Source organism: Somniosus microcephalus, chromosome 11 (assembly GCF_052327205.1).
Source record: "Somniosus microcephalus isolate GS21.2 chromosome 11, FLI_Smic_1.0, whole genome shotgun sequence".
NCBI lineage: Eukaryota > Metazoa > Chordata > Chondrichthyes > Squaliformes > Somniosidae > Somniosus > Somniosus microcephalus.
This window is the reverse complement of record NC_140997.1, coordinates 9,796,708-9,809,642: the sequence shown is the minus strand read 5'-3', so window position 1 is coordinate 9,809,642 and position 12,935 is coordinate 9,796,708. Positions and strand designations below refer to the sequence as shown.

The 12,935-nt window shown below is 49.3% G+C and overlaps 1 protein-coding gene across 1 annotated transcript in view; it reads right to left on the bottom strand.

The window, feature by feature from the left end:
• The window catches only part of LOC147110300 (hexosaminidase D-like), a 48,350-nt gene that overhangs the window by 34,431 nt on the left and 984 nt on the right, over window positions 1-12,935 (bottom strand). The gene's annotated exons all lie outside the window — the stretch shown is intronic.

Sequence of the window (12,935 nt, the reverse complement as noted above, 5' to 3'; positions counted from 1 at the left end):
AAATCAGGGATGCTTCCTGCGTCCCTGACGACCATGTGTGCGGGAAGTGTGTCCAGCTGCAGCTACTGACAGACCGCATTGCGACACTGGAGCTGCGGATGGATTCATTTTGGAGCATTCGCGATGCTGAGGACGTCGTGAATATCACATATAGCGAGTTGGTCACACCGCAGGTAAAGGGTGTACAGGCAGGAAGGGAATGGGTGACCAGCAGGCAGAGTAAGAGGCGCAGGCAGGTAGTGCAGGAATCCCCTGCGGCCATCCCCCTCTCCAACAGATATACCACTTTGAATACTGTTGGGGGGGATGACTCATCAGGGGAAGGCAGCAGCAGCCAACTTCCTGGCACCATGGGTGGCTCTGCTGCACAGGCTGGGAGGAAAAAGAGTGGAAGAGCTATAGTGATAGGGGACTCAATTGTAAGGGGAATAGATAGGTGTTTTTGCGGCCGCAATCGAGACTCCAGGATGGTGTGTTGCCTCCCTGGTGCAAGGGTCAAGGACATCTCGGAGCGGCTGCAGAACATTTTGGAGGGGGAGGGTGAACAGCCAGTTGTCGTGGTGCACATAGGCACCAACGATATAGGTAAAAAACGGGATGAGGTCCTAAAAGCAGAATATAGGGAGTTAGGAGGGAAATTTAAAAATAGGACCTCAAAGGTAGTAATCTCAGGATTGCTACCAGTGCCACGTGCTAGACAGAGTAGAAATAGGAGGATATTTCAAATGAATACGTGGCTAGAGGAATGGTGCAAGGAGGAGGGATTCAAATTCCTTGGACATTGGAACCGGTTCTGGGAGAGGTGGGACCAGTACAAACGGGACGGTTTGCACCTGGGCAGGGCCGGGACCGATGTCCTAGGGGGAGTGTTTGCTAGTGCTGTTCGGGGGGGTTTAAACTAAAATGGCAGGGGGTTGGGAACCTGAGCATGGAGACAGAGGAAAGGAAAACAGGGATAAAAGCAAAAGATAGGAAGGAGAAAAACAAAAGTGGCAGTCAGAGAAATCAACGGTTTAAATCAAACGTGGCCACAGTAAATAATAATTCTAATAGGTCTAAGAGCGTTAAAAAAACAAGCCTGAAGGCTTTGTGTCTTAATGCGAGGAGCATTTGTAATAAGGTGGATGAATTGGCTGCACAAATAGAGGTAAACGGATATGATTTGGTTGGGATTACGGAAACGTGGCTCAAGGATGGCCAAGACTGGGAACTCAACATCCAGGGGTATTCGATATTCAGGAAAGATAGGCAAAAAGGAAAGGGAGGTGGGGTAGCATTACTGGTTAAAGAAGGGATTAATACAATTGTAATGAAGGATATTAGCTCTGATGACGTGGAATCTGTATGGGTAGAATTGAGAAATACTAAGGGGAAAAAAACATTTGTGGGAGTGGTATATAGACCTCCAAACAGTAAGGCGGAGGTTGGGTATGGCATTAAAAGAGAAATTAAAGAAGCGTGCAATAAGGGCACAGCAGTCATCATGGGTGACTTTAATCTACATATAGATTGGGCCAACCAAATTAGTAACAATACGGTGGAGGAGGAATTCCTGGAGTGTTTACGGGATGGTTTCCTGGACCAATATGTCGAGGAACCAACCAGATATCAGGCCATCTTAGGCTGGGTGTTATGTAACGAGAAAGGATTAATTAGCAATCTTGTTGTACGAGGCCCCTTGGGTCGGAGCGATCATAATATGATCGAATTCTTCATTAAGATGGAGAATGAAGTAGTTGACTCAGAGACAAGGGTCCTCAGTTTAAATAAAGGAAACTACGATGGTCTGAGGAGCGAGTTGGGTAGGATTGATTGGGGAATGTCACTCAAAGGGTTGACGGTGGATAGGCAATGGCAAACATTCAAAGACCGAATGGATGAACTACAGAATTTGATCATCCCAGTTTGGCATAAAAATAAAACAAAAAAGGTGACTCAACCGTGGCTAACAAGGGAAATTAGGGATAGCATAAGATCCAAGGAGAGGACATATAAATTGGCTAGAAAAAGCAATAATCCTGAGGATTGGGAGCAGTTTAGGAGTCAACAAAGGAGGACAAAGGGATTAATTAAGAAAGGGAAAATAGAATATGAGAGTAAGCTTTCAGGGAACATAAAAACTGACTGTAAAAGCTTTTATAGATATGTGAAGAGAAAAAGATTGGTGAAGTCAAGCGTAGGTCCCTTACAGTCAGAATCAGGGGAATTTATAATGGGAAACAAGGAAATGGCAGACCAACTAAATACATACTTTGGTTCTGTCTTCACAAAGGAGGACACAAATAACCTCCCAGAGATGTCGGGGAACATAGGGTCTGATGAAAGGGAGGAACTGAAAGAAATCAGTATTTGTAGGGAAATGGTGTTAGGAAAATTGATGGGACTGAAGGCTGATAAATCCCCAGGGCCTGATGGTCTACATCCCAGGGTGCTTAAGGAAGTGGCCCTAGAGATAGTAGATGCATTGCTGGTCATCTTCCAGAACTCGATCGACTCTGGAACGGTACCCATGGATTGGAGGGTAGCTAATGTTACCCCACTATTCAAAAAAGGTGGTAGAGAAAAAGCGGGGAATTATAGACCGGTAAGCCTGACATCGGTAGTGGGGAAAATGCTGGAGTCTATTATAAAAGATGTAATAGCAGAGCACTTGGAAAGCAGTGACAGGATCGGACAAAGTCAACATGGATTTACAAAAGGTAAATCATGCTTGACTAATCTACTGGAATTTTTTGAGGATGTAACTGGTAAATTAGATATGGGAGAACCAGTGGATGTGGTGTATTTGGACATTCAGAAGGCTTTCGATAAGGTCCCACATAAGAGATTAGCGTGCAAAATTAAGGCACATGGGATTGGGGGCAAGGTATTGACTTGGATAGAGAACTGGTTGGCGGACAGAAAGCAAAGAGTTGGAATAAACGGGTCGTTTTCCGAGTGGCAGGCAGTGACTAGTGGGGTACCGCAAGGATCGGTCCTAGGACCCCAGCTGTTCACAATATATATTAATGATCTGGACGAGGGAATTGGATGTAATATCTCCAAATTTGCAGACGACACAAAGCTGGGTGGGAGGGTAAGCTGTGAGGAGGATGTCATGAAACTCCAGTACGATTTGGACAGGTTGGGTGATTGGGCAGAAACATGGCAAATGCACTATAATGTGGATAAATGTGAGGTTATCCACTTTAGTGGCAAAAACAGGAAGGCAGATTATTATTTGAATGGCAATAGATTGGGAGAAGGGGAAGTGCAAAGAGACCTGGGTGTGATTGTGCACCAGTCGCTGAAGGTAAGCATGCAGGTGCAGCAGGCGGTTAAGAAGGCAAATGGTATGCTGGCCTTCGTAGCAAGAGGGTTCGAGTACAGGAACAAGGATGTCTTGCTACAGTTGTACAGGGCCTTGGTGAGACCGCACCTTGAGTATTGTGTGCAGTTTTGGTCACCTTACCTGAGGAAGGACGTTCTTGCCATGGAGGGAGTGCAGCGAAGATTCACCAGGCTGATACCTGGGATGGCAGGAATGACGTATGAGGAGAGATTGTGTCGATTGGGCTTATACTCACTGGAGTTTAGAAGATTGAGAGGGGATCGCATCGAAACCTATAAAATTCTGTCAGGTCTGGACAGACTAGATGCAGGAAGGATGTTTCGGATGGCTGGGGAGTCCAGAACCAGGGGTCATAGTCTAAGGATAAGGGGTAAGCCATTTAGGACTGAAATGAGGAGGAACTTCTTCACCCAGAGTGGTGAACCTGTGGAATTCTCTGCCACAGAGGGCGGTGGAGGCCAGTTCATTAAATATATTCAAGAAAGAGTTGGATATATTTCTTGAGGCTAAAGGGATCAAGGGATATGGGGAGAAGGCAGGGACAGGATGATCAGCCATGATCTCATTGAATGGCGGAGCAGGCTCGAAGGGCCGAATGGCCTACTCCTGCTCCAATCTTCTATGTTTCATAGAGTCATACAGCACGGATAGAGGCCCTTCGGCCCATCGTGTCCGCGCCGGCCATCAAGCCCTGTCTAATCTAATCCCATATTCCAGCATTTGGTCCGTAGCCTTGTATGCTATGGCATTTCAAGTGCTCATCCAAATGCTTCTTGAATGTTGTGAGGGTTCCAGCCTCCACAACCCTTTCAGGCAGTGAGTTTCAGACTCCAACCACCCTCTGGGTGAAAAAGTTCTTTCTCAAACCCCTCTAAACCTCCCGCCCTTTACCTTGAATCTATGCCCCCTAGTTATTGACCCTTCTACTAAGGGAAAAAGCTCCTTCGTATCCATCCTATCTATGCCCCTCATAATTTTGTACACCTCAATCATGTCCCCCCTCAGCCTCCTCTGCTCCAAGGAAAACAAACCCAATCTGCCCAGTCTCTCTTCATAGCTGAAGCGCTCCAGCCCTGGTAACATCCTGGTGAATCTCCTCTGCACCCTCTCCAAAGCTATCACATCCTTCCTGTAGTGTGGCGACCAGAACTGCACACAGTATTCCAGCTGTGGCCTAACCAGTGTTTTATACAGTTCCATCATAACCTCCTTGCTCTTATATTCTATGCCTCGGCTAATGAAGGCAAGTATCCCATATGCCTTTTTTACCACCTTATCCACCTGTTCCGCCGCCTTCAGGGATCTGTGTACTTGCACACCCAGATCCCTCTGACCCTCCGTCTTGCCTAGGGTCTTACCATTCATTGTGTATTCCCTTGCCTTGTTAGTCCCCCCCAAAGTGCATCACCTCGCACTTTTCCGGGTTAAATTCCATTTGCCACTGTTCCGCCCATCTGACCAACCCATCTATATCGTCCTACAGACTGAGACTACCCTCCTTGCTATTTACCACCCTACCAATTTTTGTATCATCCGCGAACTTACTGATCATACCTTTTACATTCATATCCAAGTCATTAATGTAGACCACAAACAGCAAGGGACCCAGCACCGATCCCTGTGGTACCCCACTGGCCACAGGCTTCCAGTCACAAAAACAACCTTCGACCATCACCCTCTGCCTTCTGCCACTAAGCCAGTTTTGTATCCAATGTGCCAAGGCATCCTGGATTCCATGGGCTCTTACCTTCTTTACCAGTCTCCTGTGCAGGACTTTATCGAAGGCCTTACTGAAATCCATGTATACCACATCCACTGCGTTACCCTCATCCACACACCTAGTCACCCCCTCAAAAAATTCAATCAAATTAGTCAGACATGATCTTCCCTTGACAAAGCCATGTTGACTATCCCTGATTAATCCTTGCCTCTCCAAGTGGAGACTAATTTTGTCCCTCAGAATTTTTTCCAATAATTTTCCTACCACTGATGTTAGGCTCACTGGCCTGTAGTTCCCTGGTTTTTCCCTACTCCCCTTCTTGAATAATGGTACTACATTAGCGGTTCTCCAGTCCTCTGGCACATCCCCTGTGGCCAGAGAGGTTCTGAATATATGTGTTAGAGCCCCCGCAATCTCTTCCTTTGCCTCACACAGCAGCCTGGGATACATTTCGTCCGGGCCTGGGGATTTATCCATTTTTAGGCCTGCTAAAACCGCCAATACCTCCTCCCTCTCGATGTTAATATGTTCAAGCATATCACAGTCCCCCCGCCCTATTTCTATGTCTACATCGTCCCTCTCCATAGTGAAAACAGATGCAAAAAATTCATTTAGAACCCCTCCTACATCTTCCGGCTCCACACACAGATTGCCACTTTTGTCCCTAATGGGCCCTATTTTTTCCCTAGTTATCCTCTTACCCTTAATATACTTATAAAACATCTTAGGATTTTCCTTTATTTTGCTCACCAGTGTTATTTCATGGCCCCTCCTTGATCTCCTAATTTCTTTTTTAAGTATCCCCCTGCACTTTTTGTACTCCTCTAGGGCTTCCTCCGTCTTTAGCCTTTTGTATCTGCCAAAAGCCCTCCTTTTTTTTCTAATCCATTCTCGTATATCCCCTGACACCCAAGGTTCCCTGTGGTTTTTGGAACTACCCTTGACCTTTACGGGAACATGTTGCCATTGTATGATCTCAATCTCCCTTCTGAAAGCCTCCCATTGCTCCGATGCAGATTTTCCTACCAGTAGCTGATCCCAGTCCATTTTGGCCAGATCCTGCCTTATCCTATTAAAATCGGCCTTCCCCCAATTTAGAACCTTTATTTCCGGCCCATCCCTGTCCTTTTCCATGACCACCTTAAATCTCACCATATTATGGTCACTGTCACCAAAGTGCTCACCTACTAGCACTTCTTCCACTTGGCCGGCCACATTCCCTAGAATTAGGTCCAGTACCGCCCCCTCTCTTGTAGGACTTTCTACATGCTGGCTCAAAAAGCTCTCCTGGATGCACTTTAAGAATTCTACACCCTCTGCGCCTTTCACACTCTGACTATCCCAGTTAATATTGGGGAAGTTGAAATCCCCCATTATTATTACCCTATTATTTGCACATTTCTCTCAGATTTGCCTACATATCTGTTCCTCTATCTCCCCCTGACTGTTTGGAGGCCTATAGTACATTCCCAGCAAAGTGCTTGCCCCCTTTTTGTTTTTAAGCTCCACCCATATGGCCTCATTAGAGGAACCTGCTAATATGTCATCCCTCCTTACTGCAGTAATTGACTCCTTAATTAATATTGCGACACCCCCTCCTCTTATACCTCCCCCTCTGTCTCGCCTGAAGATTCTGCACCCCGGAATATTGAGCTGCCAGTCTTGCCCCTCCCTCAACCATGCCTCCGTAATAGCAACAATATCATACTCCCATGTGTTTATCAACACCTTAATCCACCTTATTTGCAAGACTCCTTGCATTAAAATAGATGCCATCCAGCCTTGCCCTTGTGTATTTGCCCTGTCTACCAAGCTGACTTGTTTTTTTCTCTATAATTGGCAGCACATCACCCCCTATTTCAGCTCCCCTCTGTATCCCATCCCCCTGCCAAGTTAGTTTAAACCCCCCCCAACAGTGCTAGCAAACCTCCCCGCAAGGATATTTGTCCCGCTCTGGTTCAGGTGCAACCCGTCCGACTTGTACAAGTCCCACCTTTCCCAGAAGCAGGCCCAGTGATCCAGGAAACTAAAACCTGTTACTGGCTATGTTACTTAGCCAGTGGTTAGGATCTGGAATGCACTGCCTGAAAGGGTGGTGGAGGCAGACTCAATTACGGCTTTCAAAAGGGAGTTGGACAAGTACCTGAAGGAAAAAAATTTGCAGGGCTACGGGGAAAGGGCGGGGAAGTGGGAGTAGCTGAAGTGCTCCTGCAGAGAGCCGGCGCGGGCTCGACGGGCCAAATGGCCTTCTTCCGTGCTGTAACCTTTCTATGATTCCCATCTACCTCAGGGAGTCTGTTCAGCCAGGCTCTGCAGTGTCTCATTCAGAAAAGGTTTAGAGTTAAGCTCCAGCATCTCTACCTCGGCTGTCAATTAATCCCAGTTAACTTCTACAATTAATGCATTTTTTTTTGGAGATTATTTTTTTTTTTTTAAACGCATGTTAATTGTGGAAGGACCTAGGTAGGAATTTTAAGTTAATTACAATCAAACGTTGCCCTGACACAGTCATCCGTTGACCTCCCGGGCCCATCACACTCGGACCTGCCTACAGTACACCTCACAATTCCTCATCATGTCCTTCTACGCATTGCGGCCATCATATCCTTGTGTGCCGTTGCCAGGGCGACAGTAAAAAGGAAAATAAATTACTTGCATTTGTATAGCGCCTTTTGCAACTTCAGGACGTCCCAAAGCGCTTTACAACCAACAAAGTACTTTTGAAGTATAGCCACTGTTGTAATGTGGGAGACGCGACAGCCAATTTGCGCACAGCAAGCTCCCATAAACAGCAATGAGATAATGACCAGATAATCTGGGGGGGGGGTTTTTTGGTAGTGTTGGTTGAGGGATAAATGTTGGCCGAGTCACCGGGGAGAACTCCCCTGCTCTTCTTCGAATAGTGCCATGGCATCTTTTACGTCCACCAGAGAGGGCAGACGGGGCCTCGGTTTAAAGTCTCACCTGAAAGACGGCACCTCAAACAGTGCAGCACTCCCTCAGTACTGCACATGAGTGGAGTGGAGTGAAGGCTGGTCTCATACCCAGTCTCTAGGTAACACCTTCCAGTAGCTAAGAATTCTTGGGCACATAGGCACCAAGAACATTCAAGGCCTCTCCACAACCCCCTCCCCCGCCATCCTAATCAATTAAAACACAAAACTGTACTAAAACGAGCAGAAATGAGCCTGTAGATTATTTACACACTGCATTAACAATAAAGACCATATTGTAGGAATTGGGGTTCCTAGCCGAAGAATTGAGATCGACTCAGAAAATCAAAAACAATAAAATTTAATGAACAAACGAAGCTGTACAGGAAACTGTAGGATACAATGCAAATAGGTCTGGTCTGCTTGAAAGCCTCTCTGGAAACTGCTAGCAGGTTCCGAGCTCAACTGCTAGAAGGTTCCGAGCTCTACTGCTAGAAGGTTCCGAGCTCTGACGTCATCACGTTCTTCCCGCCGTTGAGAGATCACGTGACGGACGGCATGACGTCATCACGCGGAGTACAGGAAAGAAGCCCTAGTACAGTTAACAGATACATTAAAGGTGCAGCCCCCAGCTGTACTACATTGCTGTAAAAGGAATTATATACAATTGTCCGTAATCCTCTGGTGGTTCCGCCACATGCGCCCCCCCGAGAATTGCTTTTAACAGAGAAGGTAAGGCGAGAAGGGGATCTGACGAGTCTGTCCGACCGACTGCGATACCCCGGCAGCTGGAACGGAGCGCTAGAAGACGAACTGGCCGTTGGCTGTGGTTGGGATGACACCGCAGGCGGAGGAAAAGAGGAGGCCGGCTGTGGTCGACCCGGTGAGACGGGCACCGGCGACTCGGCGGATGACTGTGGCTGTACTGGACCGGCAGTCGACGGTGGACGACCACGACGAGGCGGCTGAGCGGTGACGACTGGTTCGCTCAGATCCAGGTGCGCCGGTTTCAACCGGTCGATGGAGATGTGGTCAGGCTTACCGCCGATGTCGACTATGAAGGACTTGTCACCTGACGAGATGACGCGGAACGGACCTGTGTAAGGCGGTTTGAGCGGGGTTTTGCGAGCATCCTGTCGAATGAACACGTATTCTGCGCTCTTAAATTCCACCGGGACATGGGAGCGCTGCAGGTCATGATGCGACGTAGGCACTGGGATGAAATTCCTAGCCGCTTCCTGGTGGCTGACGAGCTGCTGAGCTGGGGACCAGGGTTCCGTGTGAGGAGGAAGAAAATCGCCAGGCACTATGAGTGGTTGGCCGTAAACCAGCTCTGCTGAAGAAGAATGCAAGTCGTCCTTAGGCGCCGTGCGAAGACCTAGCGGCACCCAAGGGAGCCTGTCCACCCAACTAGGCCCACGGAGACTAGCACACAGTGCGGCTTTAAGGGACCTGTGGAATCTTTCACACAGACCGTTCGCCTGTGGATGGTAGGCGGTGGTACGATGAAGCTTGGTGCCCAAACCTTGAGCTACGGCGTTCCAAAGCTCAGAGGTAAATTGAGGCCCCCGGTCGGAGGAGATGTCAGCCGGTACCCCGAACCGAGCTACCCACGATGAGATGAAGGCTCTGGAGACGTCTGCCGCTGTGGTGGCAACCAAAGGAATTGCCTCTGGCCACCTGGTGGTGCGGTCTACCACGGTGAGGAGGTGAGTGTACCCGCGAGAGGGAGAGGACCAACCAGGTCCACGTGCACATGGTCGAATCGACATTCCGGAACCGGAAAAGTGGCGACTGGGGCCTTAACATGGCGTTGTATCTTGGACTTCTGGCAACTCACGCAGGTATTGGTCCAGTCACGGACGTCGAGATGCATGCCCTTCCAGACGAATTTCTTTGCCATGAGTCATTGTGACGCTCTCATGCCAGGGTGTGACAACCCGTGGATAGTGTCGAAAATTCTCCTGCGCCATTCGACTGGAACGATTGGACGTGGGACGCCCATCGAGATGTCACACCGGAGTGTGGTCCCTGCGGCCTGGAAACTGACATCAGCCACTTGCAAGCTGGAAGGTGCGGTCCGGTATGCCTGCACTTCAGGGTCTGCCTTCTGTTCTTTTGCCAAACCAACATAGTCGACTCCCAGGTGTACTGCGTGGAGCTGGGGGCGGGAGAGACAATCCGTCACCAGGTTGTCTTTGCCCGAGACATGTTGTATGTCGGTTGTAAATTCAGATATGTACGTAAGATGACGTTGTTGCCGTGCTGACCATGGTTCCGCTGTCTTGGCCATCGCAAAAGTAAGTGGCTTGTGGTCTACAAAAGCCGTGAATGGGCGTCCTTCCAGTTGGAAGCGAAAATGGCGGATGGCCAGAAACAATGCCAACAACTCCCTATCAAAAGTACTATACTTGCGTTCATTCTTCCGCAATTGGCGGCTGAAGAAAGCCAGTGGTTGCCATGTGCCGTCGACCCACTGCTCCTGTACTGCCCTGATGGCATAATCAGATGCGTCGGTGGTAAGGGCAATGGTTGCGCCCGGAAGGGGATGTGCCAACATGGTCGCAGCAGCCAAAGCGTTCTTAGTGTCGAGGAAAGCCTGGTCCATCTGGGGTGTCCAATCGATCGGGTCTTTGCCCGATTTACCTCCGAGGGCCTCGTACAAAGGTTGCATCAACAATGCCGCCTTGGGGACGAACCGATGATAAAAATTGACCATTCCCAGAAATTCCTGGAGGGCCCTGATGGTCTGAGGAAGAGGGAACGAGGTGACTGCTTCCACCTTCGTGGCCAGCGGGACGGCACCTTCTGAGGTGATTCTGTGTCCCAGGAAATCAATGCTGTGCAACCCAAACTGGCACTTGGCCGGGTTGATAATAAGGCCATGTTGGCTGAGACGGGTTGATAATAAGGCCATGTTGGCTGAGACGAGAAAAAAGGTAATGTGTTCTTTCGTGCTGTTACTGGCAATAAGGATGTCGTCTAGGTAGACGAAGATGAACGGCAGATCGCGCAACACGGAATCCATGAGACGTTGGAAGGCTTGTGCTGCATTCTTCAGCCCAAATGGCATACGAAGGAACTCAAAGAGCCCGAAAGGTGTGATGACGGCAGTTTTGGGGACGTCCTGAGGATGCACGGGCACTTGATGATAGCTTCGGACGAGGTCTACTTTGGAAAAGATGGAATTCCCTGCCAGATGGGCCGAAAAATCCTGAATGTGAGGAATTGGGTACCGATCCGGTGTGGTAGCCTCATTCAGGCGTCTATAGTCGCCGCATGGTCGCCATCCGCCGCCCGGCTTAGGAACAATGTGTAATGGCGAGGACCAAGGACTATTCGAACGTCGAATAATACCCAGGCGTTCCATTGTATGGAACTCCGCCTTGGCGGCCGCGAGTTTACCGGGTTCCAGCCTTCGAGCTCTCGCATAAACGGGGGATCCTGTCGTGGTAATGTGGTGCGCCACACCGTGCCTCACGACTGAAGAAGAAAATGTGGGCCTGGTGAGCTCAGGGAACTCACTGAGAAGACGAGAGAACTCATTTGGAGATGGGACTGCACAGGCAACTGACCAAGACATCGCGGTGCTTCGGTGGCAGGGGACCGAGTGAAAAGTGGAGGCACTGATTAGCCGGCAGTGTCGGACGTCGATGAGAAACCCATTTGCACAGAAGAAATCTGCCCCCAGGATGGCCTGTGAGACTTTCGCCGTGATGAACTCCCAAACAAAACGTTGGCCGCCAAAACTCAACTGGACCCTATGCTTTCCGAACGTGCAAATGGCCGCACCATTGGCTGCCTCGAGGGGGGGACCTTGACTGCCGGATTGAAGATCTAGCTTCGACGCTGGTAGGATACTGCACTGGGAGCCAGTATCACAGAGAAAACGTCGCCCTGACAGGGAGTCTGTAATGTATAGGAGTTTCCCTGCGGACCCGACGGCCATCGCAACTCCGGCGCGTCCCTTAGGCCTTATTGATCTTCCCAGAAACCGCTGGTTTGAGGTAGGTTTTTTTTTGTGAGAAACTGCAGGGCGGACGGCAATTTCTGGCCTTTGCGCCGAAACGAGCGTGGTATGCACACCAGCCTGCAGGAGGAGGAGGAGGATTCACTCTTGTAGGGGATGGGCGCCTCGTGGCTGCACAAGATTGTTGTGAGACGGTGAATATTTTATCCGCTTCCGCGGCGAGTTCAGCACAATCCGTGATCGCGGAATTGGCCAAAGCCGTCTGTACTGGCTCTGGTAGTTGACAGAGAAACAGCTCGCGGAACAGAAAACATTGCGATTCCGAGCCCAAAAGCGTGAGCATTTGGCTCATGAGCTCTGAGGGTTTTGAGTTCCCCGAGGCCGGGCATGGAGATAAGTCTGCGAGCGCACTCCGACTTGGACAGACCGAAAATCTGCAGTAAACGTGCTTTTAAAGCTTCGTACTTGCCATCGTTCGGTGGACTCTCGAGGAGGCTGACGACCCGCGAGGCCGTGGCGCTGTCGAGGGCGGAGACCACGTAATAATAACGGGTCAAATCCGCTGCTACTCCCCGGATTGCAAATTGGGCTTCCGCCTGGAAAAACCACGCGGCCAGTTGTTGCTCCCAAAATTGCGGCAGTTTGAGGGTGACGGTGTTCGTGTCCATGATGTAACTTCAACGAAAATTGTTCGAAGAAATCGGAGTCACCAATGTAGGAACTGGGGTTCCTAGCCGAAGAATTGAGATCGACTCAGAAAATCAAAAACAATAAAATTTAATGAACAAACGAAGCTGTACAGGAAACTGTAGGATACAATGCAAATAGGTTTGGTCTGCTTGAAAGCCTCTCTGGAAACTGCTAGCAGGTTCCGAGCTCAACTGCTAGCAGGTTCCGAGCTCAACTGCTAGAAGGTTCCGAGCTATGACGTCATCACGTTCTTCCCGCCGTTGAGAGATCACGTGACGGACGGCATGACGT